The sequence below is a fragment of the Bos javanicus genome, chromosome 7 (genome assembly GCF_032452875.1).
Source record: "Bos javanicus breed banteng chromosome 7, ARS-OSU_banteng_1.0, whole genome shotgun sequence".
NCBI classification, from domain to species: Eukaryota; Metazoa; Chordata; class Mammalia; order Artiodactyla; family Bovidae; genus Bos; species Bos javanicus.
Window position 1 is genome coordinate 93,455,142 of NC_083874.1, and position 22,104 is coordinate 93,477,245.

Genomic DNA, 22,104 nt, shown 5'->3' on the forward strand with positions numbered 1-22,104 from the left:
GTAGATTTATTTTAATTTAAGCAATTTTGTTTTATTTTTGTTCATTGGATTTTTCTCCTCATACCTCAAAAATCTCCTGTTAGTTTCCTTTTATAGTCTTCTCAACTCTTCTTATTTCCCTTGCCTGAACTGGAAAGAGGAATACAGAACTTTGTCTTACGCTTCTCTTATCCATCTCATGTTGGAATTACCGGTTATCTTCTTACTCGGCATGCTTTTCATAACCTCTTTCATCTGTTATCTTGATGGTGAAAATTTCAAGTGTATGTCGCTAACTCTCCAAAATGGTCACACACATTTCCAAGTACTTAAACTAAACAATGCATTTTGCTGATTCAAAATCTCTCAAACTCAATAGGTCCAAAATTTAATTCAAAGTCTTTCCCTTAAAATGACTTTTCTTCCTATGTTATAGGGTTACCACCTATCTAATCTCCCTCTCCCATGCCTAGTATTGTGTCAGAAAACTATGGCATGGTCTGTCTTTCCTATGGCCTGAAAGCTGAGACTGGCTTTTATATTTCTAACATGTTGTAAAAATTAAAACCAAAAAAAGAATATGCTAGGGTGGCCATATGTCATCCACAAACCCTAAAAAATATTTACTATCTGGCCTTTAATAGAAAATGTTTGCTGACCTCTATTTTAAATGGTCATCAAGTGCTTTGACCCTTTCTCTTGCTAATATCTTAAATGGTCACCACTGCTTTTAAATGTAACTTTGCCTTCTTTCTGTACCAGCGTCCTAAATCTGGAACACTATCTGGTCTCCAAACTCACATCTTGGGGTATAATAAGAAATTCGTATTTGGTTTTTGCTGCTCCTACCCTCTTCATTACCTCATCCTATGCATCTCTTCCATTTGGCTATTATTGACTTTTATCCTTTTTAATAAAACTGTAATCATAAGTACGGTACTTCCTGAGTTCTGTAAGTCACTCAAATTAATTACTGAACCTGTGGGAGTCCCTGAATTTCTATCAGCCAGGAAGAGTAGGTAAATCCAGTGCAGACCTCACCTGTTCATGTCTGAAATGGGGGCAGACTTTAACTGTGCGAACTCCAGGTAGTCAAAGTTAGAACTATCACCAGGATGATATCTACAGTGCATACGGGCATTAGACTTCTCACGTTACAAACCAATTCAGATCCATTCACTACCTTGCCTAAATACCATTGAAGATTTTAGTTATATATATTTATGTGTATGTAGGAGAAGGCAATGGCAACTCACTCCAGTACTATTGCCTGGAGAATCCCATGGACGGAGGAGCCTGGTAGGCTGCAGTCCATGAGGTCGCTAAGAGTCGGACACGACTGAGCGACTTCACTTTCACTTTTCACTTTCATGCATTGGAGAAGGAAATGGCAACCCACTCCAGTGTTCTTGCCTGGAGAATCCCAGGGACAGGGGAGCCTGGTGGGCTGCCGTCCCTGGGGTCGCACAGAGTCGGACACGACTGAAGCAACTTAGCAGCAGCAGCAGCAGCAGGGGTGTGGGTACATACACATAAATATGTATAACTATAGTTTGATTCCTAGGTCAGGAAAATCCTCTGGAGGAGGAAATGGCAACCCATTCCCGTATTCTTGCCTGGGAAATCCCATAGATAGAAGAGTCTAGGGGACTATAGTCCATGCGATTGCAAAAGAGTCGGACACTACTTACTAACTAAACAACAACAATTTCATCAAATTTAGCTATATTTTTCTAACTGTCTTTGGTTAACACCATGAAATAGCTTTTTGCTATAACTCCTTCTACAAATAATGCTTTCAGAAAAATATGTTTATGGAAGGCATTTACTCCATCAATGTAGATGATACATATTATAACCATAATAACTTAATTTGTGTATTATCTTTAAACAGAAAAAAGTTATCTACAATTGTGGATTACACTATTTTGGAATGAATTTTATCAACTCAAATCATTTTTTAAAATACTGTGAAAAGATAAAATATATTTGTGGTGAAAAATGAGGATTTTACATTCATTTATGTTTTCAAATAACATTTAAATGTGATACCTTAAAAGTCTTTCTAGTTTCCATCTACCAAAAAAGGAAATTAGATAAAAGTGATCTGTAAGGACCCTTCTAGTTTTAAAATTCTATTATTTTAATCATGTGATCTACGTCTTTAATATTTAATTTTCTGTTATACTGCCTTTGCAGTATACTTTCTAATTCTACAGTTCAATAGACGGATAATGTGTTGTTGGTTATAAACAAATTCGCATGAAATGACCTGAAAATCTATTTAAAATGCAATCAGTGAAAGTAAATATTGGATTTCTTCATGTTAAATCTGAGAAGCCATCACTATACTTGATTTTTACTTTATTTGCTGCTTAACATATCTCAACAGTGAATCTATCATATCAACATAGTCATCATGATCCAAGCTGCAAATAATAGAGAGTGTCAGTGTCAATTTTGCTTTCTCACACTTGCTTCCCTTCACTTCATCTGATTTTAATAATCCCTGTCAAACCACAAACAGTCCAAATTACCTTCATGACACAAAAGCTTTCAAGGAGCAGACAGAATCTCAACTTTCATTTAGCAACTACAAAAGAAAGCTGTCCAGCTGGACAAATATTATTTCCACACTTGACAATCTCTACAGTTGAGCATGCATTTTAATTTTAACTAAACCTGCCAGGAGTTTGATATGCGCTTCTTGTTTCGTGTAGATTGACTCATAGGATTATCAGACCAATGACTGTAATTGTGATGAAAGAACCTAGTATTTTTCTACTAAAAGACGAATCATACACCAAAACAGAGGGACCAAAACGAGCATATAAGAGGCAATGTGGAGGTATGGATTGCAGAAAGAACTCTACTTAAATTAGGTAATTTAATTACTAAATAAAGTCTAAAGATAACAGAACACATTCTTTGAAAAGTAAGAACTAATAAGTAAAAATAAAATGCAAAAACATTAAAATTTTATGCATAGAAACCCTTGAGAAATAGATCCTAAGAATGAAGGCTAAATAGATTTTAAAAATTGCTTTAGATTGACTCAACTTCAAAGTCAAATTTCTAGAATAGTTCTTTGTGTGAAATTACAATAAAACTGATGTTCCCTTTTTTTTTTTTTCCAAATCTTTTTTTAAACGTTTGGCCATGCTGTGTGGCATGTGGGATCTTAGTTGTTGCCCCGCTAGGGATCAAACCCACACCTCCTACACTGGATGCACAGAGTCTTAACCATTAGACCACCAAAAAAGTACCATAAAACTGATGTTCTTTACAAGATGTTAAAAAAAATCCACTCTATTCCAATCAACATGTCCTGTACACACAATGTGAAACTTCAAAAAGTTCAGAGTAAAAATGAATATTGATAGTAAGTTTGTAGAGGAGTAATAGAATAAATGTTACCTGTAAAGCTATACATAAATGATTACATCTTTGAAGCTTAATTTATTAAACTTAAAATCTAAAAATTTCAAACGGTGAAATATTTCTGGGAACATTTCCTAAACTGGGCCTGAATTCTTCCTATAGTTATAGAACCTCAAAGTTGCCAAGTGTAAGTCTTCTCTCCAATCTGCTACACCCCACATTCCTAGGCCCCTCCTTCCCCAGAGGAAGCGCTCTTGGGGCAGTTTCTCCCCCAGATCGGTCTCAGACACCACAGCTCAGTTTCCTTCACCAGTCCCCTTTTCTGTCTCTTTCCCTTGGACCTCTGACTGAACAATTTCATCCGCGTCCATGTCTCCCACTACCGCTTGTGTTTGGAGCTCCCGTTTGAAGTGTCCAACTCCACACTGGATAACTCCCTTGGATATTGCATGGGTACCTCAAACTCAATATGCCCCCAAAAGTTCTATTATCTTCCCTCTGAGATGTCTTCATTTCTCGAGGTCCCTATAGTAGTTAACAGCATCACTATCAGCCTAGGTACTCAACTCAGAAGCGTGGGAGTCATCCCCCACATTCTAATGCTCTTTCACGAATTACACTGCTAGGTGATTTGTCTTCCTTCATATTTGTCACATTCAATCCAGTTCTCATATTCGCCTGGGAAATTCAAACTCCATCAGCTGGATTAATACAGCAGTTTGCTAAAGTGTCTCCCTATTTTCTGCATCATCTCTTAACACATTTTCTATCCTCCCACCAGAATGATCTTTGTAAAGGTGAGAAAGAAATCAGTGTTCACAGCAAAATTTCAACTCTAAGTGACTGGGAGATAAACCATACACTTAAGCAATAGAGAAAAATCAAAGGAAAGATCTAATTTTTAATTTGTATGGGGAAACGGAGTGTTCATTTTAGAAGTAATGAATTTTAAGTGTAAGAATTACAGTCATGTATAATAAACATAGGGAGAAGGCAATGGCACCTCACTCCAGTACTCTTGCCTGGAAAATCCCATGGACGGAGGAGCCTGGTGGGCGGCAGTCCATGGGGTCACTAAGAGTCAGACACGACTGAGCGACTTCACTTTCACTTTTCACTTTCCTGCATTGGAGGAGGAAATGGCAACCCACTCCAGTGTTCTTGCCTGGAGAATCCCAGGGACGGCGGGGCCTGGTGGGCTGCCGTCTATGGGGTCACACAGAGTCAGACATGACTGAAACGACTTAGCAACAGCAGCAGCATAATAAACATAAAGCAATCATTTGGGAAAGGGGAAATGGGATTTAGGAAGGAGGGGATGAAGCATATATAATTTATCATCTAAACTAGGAATTTTTTGGAATAAAAAGGGTACTAAAATAAATAAAATTATATAATTTTTGAGATGTATACTCACAAATCAAGTAAGTGGCTTTATAATATATGTGGACCTACACAAAATTATATTCAAACTCTTTTTAAAAATTCTGATATCTTTGTCTACTGATGTAAAAAATCTTTATATTGACATCAAAAATACAAAAACAGATGGTTGTTAGTACATTACATATATTTTAATCAATTTCTTAGTTGTATCTATCCCTCACACTTAGTTTTCTAAAGAATGTATTTTTAAAAATGATCGTATTATTTTTATAACATTCCAAGGTACATTTTGTGGCTAGTAAATTTTAAATTGTTGACATTGCCAAGTGACTTTTCTGTATACATTTTTTCAGGTGCAAATCTACTGGTAAATAATATTAAGTTCAGAGCAAATTCACTAGTGAAAAACATTGCCAATTTTAATTTGTAATAATGAAATACACAAATATTTTAGCCAAATTATTTTTACAGTTTTTTGCCTCTATGCAAACTGCCTTTTTTGACCAATAAGCTAAAAACACAAATCCATCAAACAAATACGTATGCTTATTTTCAATGTTTTACTTGATTTAGATACTGCAAACTTGCAGGTTTTTCCAGGTTAACTTCATTCTGAACCAAAATATATACTTATTTAATTAAAAATATGAGCTCCATCAAAATATTTCTCCCCATAAGTGTATGTATTTCAAAACACAATTATAGAATTTCACAGTTATATTTTATACATCATTTGAGTTCTTATAAATTAATTTGTTCAGTTTTCCCCTTGATTTCAGGGGGAACTGGTTCAAAATCCTCCTGTTTACAAGCTCTGGGTTCAATAACTGCAATTCCCTAAAATCTTCACATAAATTGAATTTTTTGACTTCCATTTGTTAAATGCTTTGACTAAATATTCCCATTAGATTTTGCTGGAAACTGCAACCAAAATTTAGAGAACATTTTGACAAAAGTATTTAAGTTCCTACCATGCCATGGTAGGAACTTTCATTGATTTATAAATTTACTCTTCAAAGTCTCAAAAGTTTCTAAAATCCAAATAGAAAAAATATATACAACCACGCTTATTATTTTTATCAGCATCAACCTAACTATAAAAATTTACAGGCTGGTTATTTTGTGCATGTATAAGAATATTTATACTTTTTGAGAATATATCTTCTATTTAGATTGGTAGATTTTATAAACTCTTAGAGGAAATTATGAATTACACAAATATGTACAACATATTCTGAGTATACTTACTCTCTGTACGCTCTAAATTTATTCAAAATATTTTATGATGTTATATTCTACTTCAGAATATTTTTTACATCACCAAGACCAAGAATTTTACCATGTATGTTGCAGTTTGTGATTCAATTTACAATAGTATTCAAAATTTCACAATTCACACAATATCACAACCCACTCCAGTACTCTTGCCTGGAGAATCCCATGGAGGGAGGAGCCTGGTAGGCTACAGTCCATGGGATCGCAAAGAGTCAAACACAACTGACCGACTTCACTTTCACTTCACAATATCAAGTGTTTCACATTTTACAGAATGAACTTCTGAATGCTTTACTTTGATCCCATGTGTTAGACAAGAAACTTGAACCATTACTGGAATTGATCTTTTTACTAGAAATATACAATGATACTGAAGTAAAACTGCATCGTCTAAGAGCTGGTAAAGTTCTTTTAACAGAGACAATATATTAACGTTACTGTTTCACTTTTCATACATGCACAAGAAAACCTGAAACTGAATATGAGCGAAATTAATTTAGTACAGTCACTTGATCTGAATGAAAAGTCATGTTTCATTGTGTGTGTGTGCTCAGTCGCTTAGATCAGATCAGTCGCTCGTCATGTCCGACTCTGCGACCCCATGAATCGCAGCACACCAGGCCTCCCTGTCCATCACCAACTCCTGGAGTTCACTCAAACTCATATCCATCGAGTCGGTGATGCCATCCAGCTATCTCATCCTCTGTCGTCCCCTTCTCCTCCTGCCCCCAATCCCTCCCAGCATCAGAGTCTTTTCCAATGAGTCAACTCTTCGCATGAGGTAGCCAAAGTACTGGAGTTTCAGCTTTAGCATCATTCCTTCCAAAGAAATCCCAGGGCTGATCTCCTTCAGAATGGACCGGCTAGATCTCCTTGCAGTCCAAGGGACTCTCAAGACTCTTCTCCGACACCACAGTTCAAAAGCATCAATTCTTCGGCGCTCAGCCTTCTTCACAGTCCAACTCTCACATCCATACATGACCACAGGAAAAACCATAGCCTTGACTAGACGGACCTTTGTTGGCAAAGTAATGTCTCTGCTTTTGAATATGTTATTTAGGTTGGTCATAACTTTCCTTCCAAGGAGTAAGCATCTTTTAATTTCATGGCTGCAGTCACCATCTTCAGTGATTTTGGAGCCCAGAAAAATAAAGTCTGACACTGTTTCCACTGTTTCCCCATCTATTTCCCATGAAGTGGTGGGACCGGATACCACGATTTTCATTTTCTGAATGTTGAGCTTTAAGCCAACTTTTTCACTCTCCTCTTTCACTTTCATCAAGAGGCTTTTGAGTTCCTCTTCACTTTCTGCCATAAGGGTGGTGTCATCTGCATATCTGAGGTTATTGATATTTCTCCCGGCAATCTGGATTCCAGCTTGTGTTTCTTCCAGACCAGTGTTTCTCATGATGTACTCTGCATATAAGTTAAATAAACAGGGCGACAATATACAGCCTTGCCGTACTCCTTTTCCTACTTGGAACCAGTCTGTTGTTCCATGTCCAGTTCTAACTGTTGCTTCCTGACCTGCATACAGATTTCTGCATACAGATTTCTCAAGAGGCAGATCAGGTGGTCTGGTATTCCCATCTCTTTCAGAATTTTCCACAGTTGATTGTGATCCACACAGTCAAAGGCTTTGGCATAGTCAATAAAGCAGAAATAGATGTTTTTCTGGAACTCTCTTGCTTTTTCCATGATCCAGCAGATGTTGGCAATTTGATCTCTGGTTCCTCTGCCTTTTCTAAAACCAGCTTGAACATCAGGAAGTTCACGGTTCACATATTGCTGAAGCCTGGCTTGGAGAATTTTGAGCATTACTTTACTAGCGTGTGAGATGAATGCAATTGTGCGGTAGTTGGAGCATTCTTTGGCATTGCCTTTCTTTGGGATTGGAATGAAAACTGACCTTTTGCAGTCCTGTGGCCACTGCTGAGTTTTCCAAATTTGCTGGCATATTGAGTGCAGCACTTTCACAGCATCATCTTTCAGGATTTGAAATAGCTCAACTGGAATTCCATCACCTCCACTAGCTTTGTTCATAGTGATGCTTTCTAAGGCCCACTTGACCTCACATTCCAAGATGTCTGGCTCCAGGTCAGTGATCACACCATCGTGATTATCTGAGTCATGAAGATCTTTTTGTACAGTTCTTCTGTGTATTCTTGCCATCTCTTCTTAATATCTTCTGCTTCTGTTAGGTCCTTACCATTTCTGTCCTTTATCGAGCTCATCTTTGCATGAAATGAAAAGCTCAGTCGCTTAGTCATGTCCAATTCTTTGCAACCCCATGGATATAGCCTCCCAGGCTCCTCTGTCCATGGGATTTCTCAGGCAAAAATACTGGAGTGGGGTGCCACTTCCTTCTCCAGGGGATTGTCCCGAGCCAGGGATTGAACTTGCATCTCCAGTGGCTCCTGCATTGGCATACAGAATTTACTATTATTATCATTTATTTAAGCTGTGCTTGTTCTCCACTGCTGTGTGGGCTTTTTCCTAGTTGCGGGAGGCAGGGTTCTCGTCGTGGTCGCTCCTCTTGTTGTGGAGCACAGGCTCAACAGTCGAGGTGCGCAGGCTTTCTTGCTCATCTTCCTAGACCAGGGATCAAACCTACATCTCCTACATTGACACAGAGTGGTACACAAATGTACCTTCTGCAGCGAAGCGTCAATTATGAAAAAGTCATATTTTCAGGCACGGTGAAATTATTTTATTTTTCAGGGCATGAAAATAAGACTTTGCCTGTGCACTCTTCGGACAAGGGATCAAACCCGTGTCCCCTGCACTGGCAGGCAAATTTTTCATGCTTATTTTCACAGCATGAAAATAAGACTGTGCAATAGATGCTGATGCTTCTGTGTCTTCTTGTTTTCATGTGGTCTGTGATATGACTACAGCCTCCATAGTGTGGGTTACACATTTAATTCTTGTTGGCAAGTCAAATGAAATTTAGTACTACTAACCAATGAATGTTCACAGTTATTTTCTTTCTCTACCCCCTCCTAAAGCTCTGTCACCAAAATTCATTGTTACAAAATCACTGTCACCAAAAATCGTTGTTACAAAATAAAAAATGTGTTATCCAACAATAAACAAACAGTTGTAGATTTATATCATATGATACATAATAAAATCCTTATAGCAATATAAAGCTGGTATTGTATTCATTCTATGGTAAAACTGAATAAAGGATGAGAAATGTGCAATCCACAGGCCAAAGCACAGGCTCAGCACAACTGGTTTTGCATCAAGTGGCCAGCAGAGCTGGCAGCCCGGAGCATTCTGCCACCACCACCCCCTGAGCTCCAAAGGAGCTAGCTGATCTAACTGCTGGAGAGCATTTACTTTATCAGAAAGCACCCTTCCTGCTCTCCTTGAAAAAGATGTGCTAGCTCATATTACTTCTGGAAAGGCACTGGAAAAGAGAAATGGGAAGTGGCCAATTTAACCATATGTTACAGTGAGAATTCTGTTCACTGTACTGGTGTCTCAAATATGAGGACACGCCAGGATGGAAACAAGGAAGGTGCAGGTCTATCAAAACCTATCCAGGTTTATTTACGCATAACTATCAAATAAGGCTTCATTCAAAAATGAAAACTCTGAGACAAAAGCTAAACTGATGAAATACTGAGATGAAAGGTATAAGGTGGGACTATTCCTGGGCCAACTGAATATATAATGTGATGTCAGTACATGGGATCTTTTACTTTTACATCTTTTTAAAACTTATTGATTTACTTATTTTTGATTGCACTGGGTCTTCTTTGCTGCATGTGGGGTTTCTCTAGCTGCTAAGAGTGGGGGCTGCCCTTTGTTGCCAAGCACAGGCTTGCCATTGATAGCTTCTCTTGTTGTGGAGCACAGGCCCCAGGTGCACGGGCTCTGGTAGTACTAGCGCATGGGCTCAGCAGCTGGAGCTCACAGGCTCGAGTGCGGGGGCTCAGGAGTTGTGGCACATGAACTTCAGTGGTGTGCGGCATGTGCACTCTTCCCGGACAAGGAATCAAACCCGTGATCCCTGCACTGGCAGGCAGATTCCTATCCACTGTACCACCTGGGAAGTCCAGTACATGGAATATTTTCAATATCAATATAACATATATAAAATGAAACGAAACCTATGAAAAATGAAAAGCCAGCTTTGTATGGCAAGAAATGGAAAGATTTCCAGAATGCTATAGCATTTTCTTAGAAAACCAAATTGTAAAACTATATATGCATCATGATACAATGCAATACTTTAAAAAAGAAACCAACCCCAACCCCCCTCACAATCAGGAAGGATACTCAACAAACTACCAGCGGTCCTAAGCTGTGGGTGGTAGAACTAAAATGCAAGAGGGAAAAGGAAATTTTTACTCTATATAATCTTTTTTGGTTTGAATTTATAATGAACATGTCTTACTTTTGACGCACGAGAAACAAAAACAAACAAATATTACAAGGCATTAGCTAATGTAGTATTAACTGAGTGGTACAAGTAATAAATGATCCAGAAGTTCTGTAAGACATTCCCTTTGGGCAGAAGAAAAGAGAGGAGTCAAGTTGCCAAAAAAAAAGGAAGATAAAGGTGGAAGCCCAGTGATCTCACAAAATCCATAGCCTCACAGGCCCCCCTAGTTGCAAGACACTTAATCTCTCCCTGTATATAGATTCAAATGCTCTCTAGTTCTGTGAATGATCCAACAACTAGTGAACAGAGGTTATAAGGGGCCTCAGCCAGACAGGAAATAAGAGAAGTAATTCATCAGTTTGTCTCCTGTTCACTTCTCTTTTCTTCTGCAGCCTGGGCTCTAACTTCTAATTGCCAATGTGTAATCAGGTCCTCAACATGAGGTTTCTTTGTATGTAGTGGGATCCTACTGCTAGACCTCAGCCACAACTGTCTGCTCCACACTCACGAACAACCACCAACAGGGTGCCCTGGTAATGAAAATGGTGAGACCATCCCTGGAGCATATAGGGAACTGCTTTGTGGAACCAGAACAGAAAACTCACAAATGAAAACAGCGAAAGATAAAATTGGAGAGGTATGCCATGGCCAGAAGGATGTGCTGAGGCCTTTTATTCTGCAAGAGGAAAATATTTGTACTTTTATTCTACAGAGAATATGGAGTCATAAAAGGCTTTTTTCTTTTTTTTCTTACTAAGGCAGTACATGACTACTGTTTTACAAATATTTATTAAAAAGTGTGTTAAGACGGTTTGGTGTGGGGTGAGAGAAGAGATGTAGGAGGATCAGTTAGAAGGACAGTGAATTAATCCAGATGAAGGTGATGATGACTAGGAAGAGGATGGGACCGTGAGGAAAGGAAAGACAGCTTTTGAAATGACTTTCCAAGGTAAGACTAGATAAGAGTTTGGGGCCGCTGACCGAGGCAGGCAATTATAGCTGAGAGCACAACCAGGCAGGTGTGACATGTCCCAGGCATTAGAAGCTTGGACTTTAGACCCAAGTCATCAGAGACACCAGACAAAATGACGTGAAAACTATGGTCATGCTAAGAGCCAGTAAACGTGTGGATATGTCGTTAGAAAGTAGCAAAGGGTAAAAATCCAGGGTGAGACTCTTCCTTGGCAATAAAAAAAAAAAAAAAAAACGACCAGTTACAACAGAAAGAGCTAAGAGAGGTGGGTATCATACAGAGCAGGGAATCTTGTTGACAATGGCTCTTACAGTCTTGTGGATGGCAGCCACAGATACCAGGCAGGGCACGCCCAAGGCAGCCTTCAAGAAGCTACCTGGGGAGTGGGTGACTACAAAGGCTGCCAATAAGGTTTTCTGCTTGGCTGGGCCACCGGACAGGCCAGGGCAGTCAGATGAGGCTATCGGGGAATTTACATAGGAAGGGCTAAATTATTACAAAGCAATTTTGAAATTTTATCCTGGATAACGGAATGGTAGTTTATGAATAGATTTAAAAAAAAAAAAAAAAAACTTAGGAGGAAAATGTTAACAGAATGCACAACAAATACAATTTTAGACATGATGATTTTGAATGGATTATACAAATTGGTAATGTCCAGAATAGAGATGCAGCAGATATATGAGTGGAACGCATGGGAAAACAGTGCTTGTAATGTCACACTGAAGTCCAGGAGCCCAAAACTCAGAGAGTATCTTTCAAACTTTTTGAATTATGACCTATGAGGTTAAAACAAAATGCATTGCAATCTAACGTGTAGGTGTGCACATATATCTTAAACGAAAGTCTCATGAAACACTGCTTCTCTTGCTTTGATCTATTTCATTTCATCCTATTTTATTCCTTTTTACTACTTCTTTTTATTCTTTTTTACTACTTCTTCTTGGAAGGACTGATGTTGAAGCTGAAGCTCCAATATTTTGGCCACCTGATGCGAAGAGCTGACTCATTTGAAAAGACCCTGATGTTGGGAAGGATTGAAGGCAGGAGGAAAAGGGGATGACAGAGGATGAGATGGTTGCATGGCATCACCGACTCAATGGACATGAGTTTGGGTAAACTTCGGGAGTTGGTGATGGACAGGGAGGCCTGGCATGCTGTGGTTCATGGGGTTGCAGAGAGTCGGACACGACTAAGCAACTGAACTGAACTAAACTGAACTACTTCTTCTTTCTTTTAATGTTGCCCGTAGGCTCTAAATTGATTACAGCACCTGAATTTTGGCTTAGAGATTTTTAGATTAAACAGACTTCTGCGGGTATTTTGTAGAACCATCTGCACAGATATGACTGATAAATCCAAAAGACATATTCTTTGAGAAAGGGTAAAAAAAAAAGAGAAAAAAGCAGAAAAATTAAAGACTGGCTTGGGAACCACTATGGGGATAAGGAGAGGACAAATTAGAAAGCTGGGTCACAGGATGGAAAAAAACTAGTACCAAAGAGGACAATGTTGCCAGAAGGAAGGGGAGTCAACAAAAGCTCTTTTTAATTCATGTCTTTGTCACTACTGCAGTGGTTCTCCAAGTGTACTCGAGAACACTAATTTAAGTAGAATCACTTTGGCCATTTGTTAAAAATTCAAACACCCAGGTGGGCCTCATCCCAGGCCTAGTGAACTGAACTTTCTGGGTATGTGCCCCAGAATTGACAATTTACAAGTTTCCCAGGATATTTTTTTCACCGACTATTTTTATCTTAGTGCCTTCCACCAATCAGATTTCAAGGTACTTTTCAGGAACGCGCAGCCTCACTTCACACATTAGATGTAATCTTAAATAGCTGTTAAGTGAGTGCCTGCACACTAAACCATTATTCCCCTAAAGACTATCATGATTAACTGTACGTACAACTTTAGAATAATGTCCAAAAGAAAACAAACACCTTCTGAAGCATTCAGCCTTTAGACAGACACTTTATTCTGACTGTTTTGTATTACTTCTCCAAGTGGTTGGCCAAATGGGCATACAAGCCTCATTCGTTAGTTTTATTTCGTTTAAAAGCATATACTATATTTAAAAATTCACTATGCTGTTACATGTTTCATTTTGATTTTGAATTGAGTGCACTGGACTTAACTAGTTAAGTACCACAATGAAGTGGTGTTTAGGAGAACTCACAGGCAGGAAGTGCCACAAGGAAAAAGTGTGCAGAAAATACAAAAACTAAAATTTATGATTTGGACTCTAACAGCAAAGATATCCCTTTACATGGTAAGCCCTGCTAACAAAAATATTTGTCAGTTTATTACCAAGTATGAGATGAGACTCTATTCTACTCTTTAAGATGGGAATCATAACTAACAACTACAGCAGAAAACATTATCACCTATATCAGGTGATATCAGGTTCTGTTTTCAAACCTTTCCATGGATTAACTCGTTTCATCTTCACAACAACCCTGTGAAGTAAGTACAGCTTTAGACCTCATTCCCAGAACATGAAGCTGAGATACAGGGAGCTGTGTAACTTTCTTAGGGTCCTACAGCTAGAAATAGGACCTGAGGCTCACACACAGGCAGTCTGTCCAGAATCTGCATTCAAAGGCAGTGTGCTACAATGTGACTGGGAGAAAGCCTCAGATGAAGAAGTAGCTAGCTGCCCAGCAGACAGAAAGACTTGCTGTTTATGGTTGAGGTTTTTTTTTTTTTTTTTTTTTGGTTCTTTATACAAGTGATTTCCAGGTAGCTTGGATCCCTGTTTACATTTATTTATCTTTTTACGATGCACTTTATATATGAGGAATACTCACAATAGCATATAAGATGTGATACTGGGGTGGAGTCTGAGAGTCTGCATTTCTGAAAAGTTCCCAGGTAATGGTGATACTGCTGGCTTGGGGACCGCGCTTTGAGTAGTGGGGGCTTAGAGTGTGAGATCTGGGATAACAATGCTAGTGGTGGAATTCTAGCTCCGTTACTTACTAGTTTTATAACGTTCTCCTGTGTGCCTCTACCATATCTATAAAATACTGAGATCAACACAGTGTTCTTATGAGGGATACATGAGATAATCCATGGATACTATTTAGAACAGCTGCTGGAATACAGAAAATACTCAATAAATACTATCTCTTTATATTATAGAAAACTATTAAAAGCATATATTGTATCATATTAGAAAGCCATTTACAGAATTGACTGATGTAGCAAAACAATAAATAAATTCTTATCATTTTTTTCCAGACAGTCACTAGAACATCACTGTACACTGAAGGACATTTAATACATGTTAGACCCAGTATCCAACTTTATTAATTACATAAATCTGAAACTGTTGTAAATGAATTGGTGTGAAGGCTTTGGCCTATGTTATTTAAAAAGATTATTTTGTTTCTATGCCAGAAAGCTTTTTCTACATTGTAGGTGTGCACTGAGCTCATTTATTTGAATAGCTTTCTTTGAATTTAGAAAGAGATATTTTTGTTTTAAAAATTCATTTTAATCAAATAGAAATCAGAACTGGTATTAGTATGAACAATAATAATGACTTTAAACATTTGTTCAAGCAAGAGCACTAGTATAGTTGAGATAAATTTGGAAGAGTTAGCCAAATCCTTCACATACAACTGTATGCATTTTCACACTACTATACAATGCAGCCTAATTACCTCATGCTAGAATCATGATGGTGATATCATTCACCTAGAGCTAGACATCTTGGAATGCAAAGTCAAGTGGGCCTTAGGAAGCATCACTATGAACAAAGCTAGTGGAGGCAATGGAATTCCTATTTGGAATTTGGAATTCCTATTAGGAATCTAGAATTCCTATTAGGATTTGAGCTATTTCAAACCCTAAACGATGATGCTGTGAAAGTGCTGCACTCAATACGTCAGCAAATTTGGAAAACTCAACAGTAGCCACAGGACTGAAAAAGTTCAGTTTTCATTCCAATCCCTAAGAAAGGCAATGCCAAAGAATGTTCAAACTACCAAACAATTGCACTCATCTCACACGCTAGCAAAGTAATGCTCAAAATTCTCCAAGCCAGGCTTCAACAGCACGTGAATAGTAAACTTCCAGATGTTCAAGCTGGTTTTAGAAAAGGCAGAGGAACGAGAGATCAAATTGCCAACATCCACTGGATCATCGAAAAAGCAAGAGAGTTCTAGAAAAACATCTACTTCTGCTTTATTGACTATGACAAAGTCTTTGACTGTGTGGATCACAATCAACTGTGGAAAATTCTGAAAGAGATGGGAATACCAGGCCATCTGACCTGCCTCCTGAAAAATCTGTATGCAGGTCAAGAAGCAACAGTTAGAATTGGACATGGAACAACAGACTGGTTCCAAACTTGGAAAGGAATATATCAAGGCTGTATATTGTCACCCTACTTATTTAACTTATATGCAGAGTACATCATGAGAAACGCTGGGCTGGAGGAAGCACAAGCTGAAATCAAGATTGCCAGGAGAAATATCAATAACCTCAGATATGCAGATGACACCACCCTTATGGCAGAAAGTGAAGAAGAACTAAAGAGCCTCTTAATGAAAGTGAAAGAGGAGAGTAAAAAAGTTGGCTTAAAATTCAACATTCAGAAAACTAAGATCATGGCATCTGGTCCCATCACTTCATGGCAAATAGATGGAGAAACAATGGAAACCATGAGAGACTTTATATTTTGGGCTCCAAAATCACTGAAGATGGTGACTGCAGCCATGAAATTAAAAGACGCTTACTCCTTGGAAGAAAAGCTATGACTAACCTAGACAGCAAGTTAAAAAGCAGAGACATTACTTTAACAACAAAGGTTCATCAAGTCAAGCTTTGGTTTTTCCAATAGTCATGTATGGATGTGAGAGTTGGACTGTGAAGAAAGCTGAGCACTGAAGAATTGATGCTTTTGAACCGTGGTGTTGGAGAAGACTCTTGAGAGTCCCTTGGACTGCAAGGAGGTCCAACCAGTCCATCCTAAAGGAGATCAGTCCTCAGTATTCATTGGAAGGACTGATGCTGAAGCTGACACTCCAATACTTTGGCCACCTGATGCAAAGAACTGACTCACTGGAAAAGACCCTGATGCTGGGAGTGATTGAAGGCAGGAGGAGAAGGGGGTGACAGAGGATGAGATGGCTGGATGACATTACCAACATAATGGACATGAGTTTGAGTAAGCTCCGGGAGTTGGTGATGGACAGGGAAGCCTAGCATGCTGCAGTCCATGGGATCGCAAAGAGTCGGACCACGACCGAGCGATGGAACTGAACTGAACTGAGGAACGGTAAAAGCTGGAGAGTCAGTGAAGGAGAAGATATGAAATATGAAGTCTTATATTTGGGGTTGGCCAGTATATATTTGAGTCAGCCAGAAAAGATCAATAAATAATTTGCCTCTCTTTCCACTTTTCATTTCTCTAAAGTGGGTGATGAAAAAGACAACTGTGAGACAGATTCTGATATTTATTTTTCTAAATTAAAACCATATTCAGCATATGACCTGCCCAATGAGATCATGACAGATAAGAATCAAGGAAATGGGTAGAATTATTTTTCTCTCCTCTTTCCCTTCTCTCTCTCCCTGCAGAAGGGAGTAAGGAAGGCTCCATGCTCCTCCTTGAATGTCCAATGGGGTATGAGAATTTTTTTTTTAAACATTCAACCCAACACAACAGATTTTTACTTTATATTTGCTTTCTAAACAAGTGTTACCTTTAAAAAAAAAATCACATTTGCCCCCAAATCTGCATAAAAGTGTTTATATAAAAGGCTGGCATATGGAAAAATTTAAGGTAGAGTTACCTATACTTAATTATACTGAATAAGTATATTTCTATTGAAATAATTGTCAGGATTAACTTGTATTCTAAGTGAAAAAACAATCACCTGTGGGAATTATGATTCTTAATATCTAGGGATTATAATCAACAAAATTGGGTGGTTTGGATTAGAAGAACAAGAACACAATTATACCAACATCATGTTTTGTCATTTGGGCTTACAATGGTCTGAATCAAAATCTTGAAAAACAGAAATTTACCAAATGCCTGAGCTAACTTTTTCCACTTACAAGGCAGGTAATAGCTGTATCTCAGTACCAGAGAGTCAAGGAATTTCACTTCAGTGTGACCTATTTATGCCTCTCAGATTCATCATATGCATTTTTTAATGACCCCGAACCAAAGAAAATGTAGAAACCTATTTGAAAAGCTGACATTAAGGTTGTGACACCAGCGAAAACAACAAGAGAATCTAAAGTTAAACTGACACACAATCCCCAAATCAGTCTGTTACACTCCTAATTTAAAAAACAGTTACTATGTGAAAAAGTGATGGCATGTCAGCCTTTGCTTTGAAACCCCTGAATTTTGTCATTTGGTGTTTGTGTCACAACCTTAATATTATTTAAATATACTTTTAATATCTATTATTTAAAAAATATCCTTGAATTGAAGATACTCTGAAGCTTTGAAGAAGCCAACCTCAAAGCACTGCATTCCTAGCATGCCACTTTTATTAGAAGTGGTGCATAAAACATTTCCTGTTGACAAATCTAATTCATTAAAAGGTGAGATGGATGCATTTTAAAATAACTGGCTGGCATCATTATCTGCAGCACCTTTTATAAATTATTCCTCTTTTCCCTCTTGACTGAACTTGTCACAGTTCTCTCTTTCAGAGTCTGAGTGTTATGCCTTATAGTCAATGCTTTCAACATGTTTAGACAAGTCATAAGTTAAATAAGCAGTGGTACTTTATTTTCTAGAAATGAGAAAGGGTAGCAGAAGTATTTACAGATAATTTCAGTCAATTCATTGATTTTTAGCTAAGGACAAGGAGAGTCAGCTAGTGCTAGTTTCATCTTACACAAAGGATTTAAAAATAAAACTATACTGTTTGAGGAAAAGGGAGAATTCAAAGAAAGGAACATAAAGAGAGATGCTGGCAGCCCTGCTGCAGTAGTGCGCAGAAGACTTACTTTAAAATTGAATTGTGCTTCCCCTGACATCGGAGATCAGGTACATCATAAAGCTGACAGCTGGCTGGCATGCTGCCTTCCTAGAGGAAAATGCTAACTGCATTTCTCTTCGAGGCCAAAGGAATAGAATTATAGAAGCTTTCAAGCAAACTGGGAAGATGGAGGACAAGTCATTTAAAATATGATGAAAAGCATTTCTTACCTAATTTTGTTTCAGAAGGTTCTAAGAATGAGCTTCTAATCCTAACGTAGGTGGTAACTTATTTCCTTCTGAGGTGTCAGTAGAAGAGCTGCCTTTTCGTCAGTGTCTTCAGCAGCTTTTTTCCCAAATATACAAAGCACACCTATAAAATAATTAGATATAGCTTTATCACCCACGTGGAGGAGGCACAGTCACAACATTACTGATTTCATTGGCAGTGACAGCACTACCGTTAAGGTATGATATACAGACTCGATCCAAGAGATGCTAGAAACACATAAAGACATCCTGAAGTCGGGGCACCTTAAAGAAGCTTATTAACAAGACGACTCATAGAGTATTGGCACATGGATAACAGACGCACCTTAAAAATATGCACAAAGTAGCCCTTTTATTATCACTGAGTTTTCAAATGTTCCTAAAGAAACGTAGATCACAGACAGTAAGGGATGGCTGCACCATATGAATCAAGCAATACCTTTCAGTACAATTAGAGCTTTCTTGTTTAATTACCAGTTGCCCAGAACTGTTTCTTAAAGCCATATTTGGGACATCCCTGGAGGTCCATTGGTTAAGATTCCAAGTTTCCAATATAGGGGACTATGGTTCGATTCCCGGTCAGGGAACTAAGATTCCACATGCCGCATGATGAGGCCAAAATATTACAAAGTAAATTTTAAAATTTAAATAAAAAAAAAATCATTTCCCCAATCTTCTAGGTTATCTTGATAAAGCAGATTCCGACTCAGCTGATCTGGGGTCAGGACCTGAGATTCTGTGTTTCTAATAACCTCCCAAGTAAAGTCACCAAAGAGGTGAGTCTGTGGTCTAAACAGTCACTACTGAGGTTCCACCAATCTACCTGACTTTGCCTGCATCAAAATACACTGCAGTCATTCTTGTTTTTTGGCCTCTGTCTCTCTATATAATTTTTAAATCTTTTGTCAATTAGTCTCTCCTCCCCTCAGAAATACACATAAATTTGATTGAACTGATCCAACTGGGCATTACTGGTTGGGACATAGACTTGGATTACTGTTTTTCCAGTGGTCATGTATGGATGTGAGAGTTGAACTATGAAGAAAGCTGAGCACCGAAGAACTGATGCTTTTGAACTTTGGTGTTGGAGAAGACTCTTGAGAGTCCCTTGGACTGCAAGGAGATCCAACCAGTCCATTCTGAAGGAGATCAGCCCTGGGATTTCTTTGGAAGGAATGATGATAAAGCTGAAACTCCAATATTTTGGCCACCTCATGTGAAGAGTTGACTCATTGGAAAAGACTGTGATGCTGGGAGGGATTGGGGGCAGGAGGAGAAGGGGACGACAGAGGATGAGATGGCTGGATGGCATCACTGACTCGATGGGCATGAGTCTGAGTGAACTTCAGGAGTTGATGATGGAGAGGGAGGCCTGGCGTGCTGCAATTCATGGGGTCACAAAGAGTCGGACATGACTGAGCAACTGAACTGAACTGATCCAACTGGGCACCTATAAAACCTTATTTCCCAAAGCCATGTGTATGACATATCACTCCACTTATTGAGGTTCTACTGTCACAAAATAATGCTTTATTATTTCCTCATGGGAGTTTTGCACATCTCGTTATGTTAGATTTGTTCCCAGGAACTTCATATTTTGAATGTTACTATAAATAATATCTCTTTGCAAGGGCTTTTTCATGTTTTGTTTATATTTGTGTAATTTTGTACATCGATATGTTTACCCAGGATATCTGTAAAACTCTTACTACACTTTTCTGTAGCTTGACATTATGAACATTCCAAAATCTATAATTATTTCTTTATCTTGCCTTACTAAAAGGAAAAGAAAAGAAGTCAAACAGTAAGTATATTATTTAATAGAAAAAAAAAAAGCTATTTGATGATTTGTGATCAGTCAGAATGATCTCTTCATTAGGCTTGAAAGTGAAGTCGCTCAGTTGTGTCCAACTCTTAGCGACCCTGTGGACTGTAGCCTACCAGGCTCCTCCATCTGTGGGGTTCTCCAGGCAAGAATACTGGAGTGGGTTGCCATTTCCTTCTCCAGGGGATCTTCCCAACCCAGGGATCGAACCCTGCTCTCCTGCATTGTAGGCAGACGCTTTACCCTTTGAGCCACCTCAACTATAAAACTAATATGAAGAAGGCTCTAGATATTTCTCTCAATATTTATTGATTGTTCTCATACTTCTTGCCTTTCCCTGCTATCTGCAATACAAGTGCTTAAACATTACTAACATCTATTAATCCAAGCTGATATCCAGCTAAAACTTCATCAGAAACAGGCGAAAAGCCTCAGTGACAATTTGGCCAGTCTACGAACTAAATCTGAACAAAATAGAAAACAGAGGAATTCTAATGCGAGACATGGTTCAGTTTGGTTAAAGAACTAAGTGGAGATGCCCACTTTAGGGAGCCATTATAGAGATACAACATATTACCTATACTCCATATCTGAAATCACAAGATTTCATGCAAAACCATAAATAACTGAAATTGCTTTCTTGATGACAATGTCAGCCTATAGAGTGAATTGTCCTTCAATGATAACTTTCAACAGCTGACCAAGGGAAAAAAATCAAGACTTACTTTTCTAGAAACTGTCAACATTGGTAATGTTGCTCACCTGACAAAAAGTGAGTGTACACAGGTAAAAGAAAATGTAAACCCAAAGGTATGTGGGGTACAGAATCAGGTAAAGAAAGAGAAAGGGCAGTAACTAAAATAATAATAACTACTACAATAATAATAAAAAAAATACAACAAACTGTTCTTTAAAAATGGGTTCATAATCCACTAAAAAAATAACTATGAAGAAACATGGCAATGCAGAATGGCATCACCAATTCAATGGACACGAGTCTGAGCAAACTCTAGGAGATTGTGAAGGATAGGGACGCTTGGTGTGCTGCAGTCCATGGGGTCACAAAGGGTCAGAAATGACTGAGTGACTAAACACACAGAAAATCCTGAAAAGAACAGATGAGAGCAGGACCCAAGAAGATGTGGTACATATATACAATGGAATATTACTCAGCCATAAAAAGAATGAAATGATGCCATTTGCAGGAACATGGATGGACCTAGAGATTGTCATATTAAGTCAAAGAAAAATAATCATATTACTTACATGTGGAATCTAAAAAAATGATACAAATGAACAAAAACAGAAATAGACTCACAGAATCTGAAAACAAATTTATAGCTGCCAAAGGGGAAAAGGTCGAGGTAGGGGAGGAATAAATTAGGAGTTTGGGATTAACATATACACACTGCTATATATAGAACAGAGTACTAGGAAAGGTAGCATGGGTGCCTCCATAGAAAAATCTGCCTCGTTCTGGCTTCAGCAGACTTCCAGCATAATCATGGTTACCCGCCTATTCACTCTAAAGCAAAGTGTACCATCAAATCGGTGCCACCCAAATGTAGTTTCTAGGCAGCTTCTGGACTTGCTTCTTTGTAATATGAAAGCACAGCCAAGGACTATCGGGCATTTGAAGAAAATCGTTTTGCTTTGTGTTTACATCT

General features: G+C 38.4%; 1 protein-coding gene across 2 annotated transcripts in view; it reads right to left on the reverse strand.

The window, feature by feature from the left end:
- MCTP1 (multiple C2 and transmembrane domain containing 1) overlaps positions 1-22,104 on the reverse strand; it is a 1,073,276-nt gene that overhangs the window by 378,371 nt on the left and 672,801 nt on the right. The window contains exon 2 of one of the 2 annotated variants that reach the window (XM_061424407.1): positions 18,574-18,715. The exons of the other annotated variant lie outside the window; for it this stretch is intronic. The gene's annotated coding sequence lies outside the window, so the exon portion shown is untranslated. The remainder of the gene's footprint in view (positions 1-18,573; positions 18,716-22,104) is intronic. 2 annotated transcript variants of the gene reach the window in all.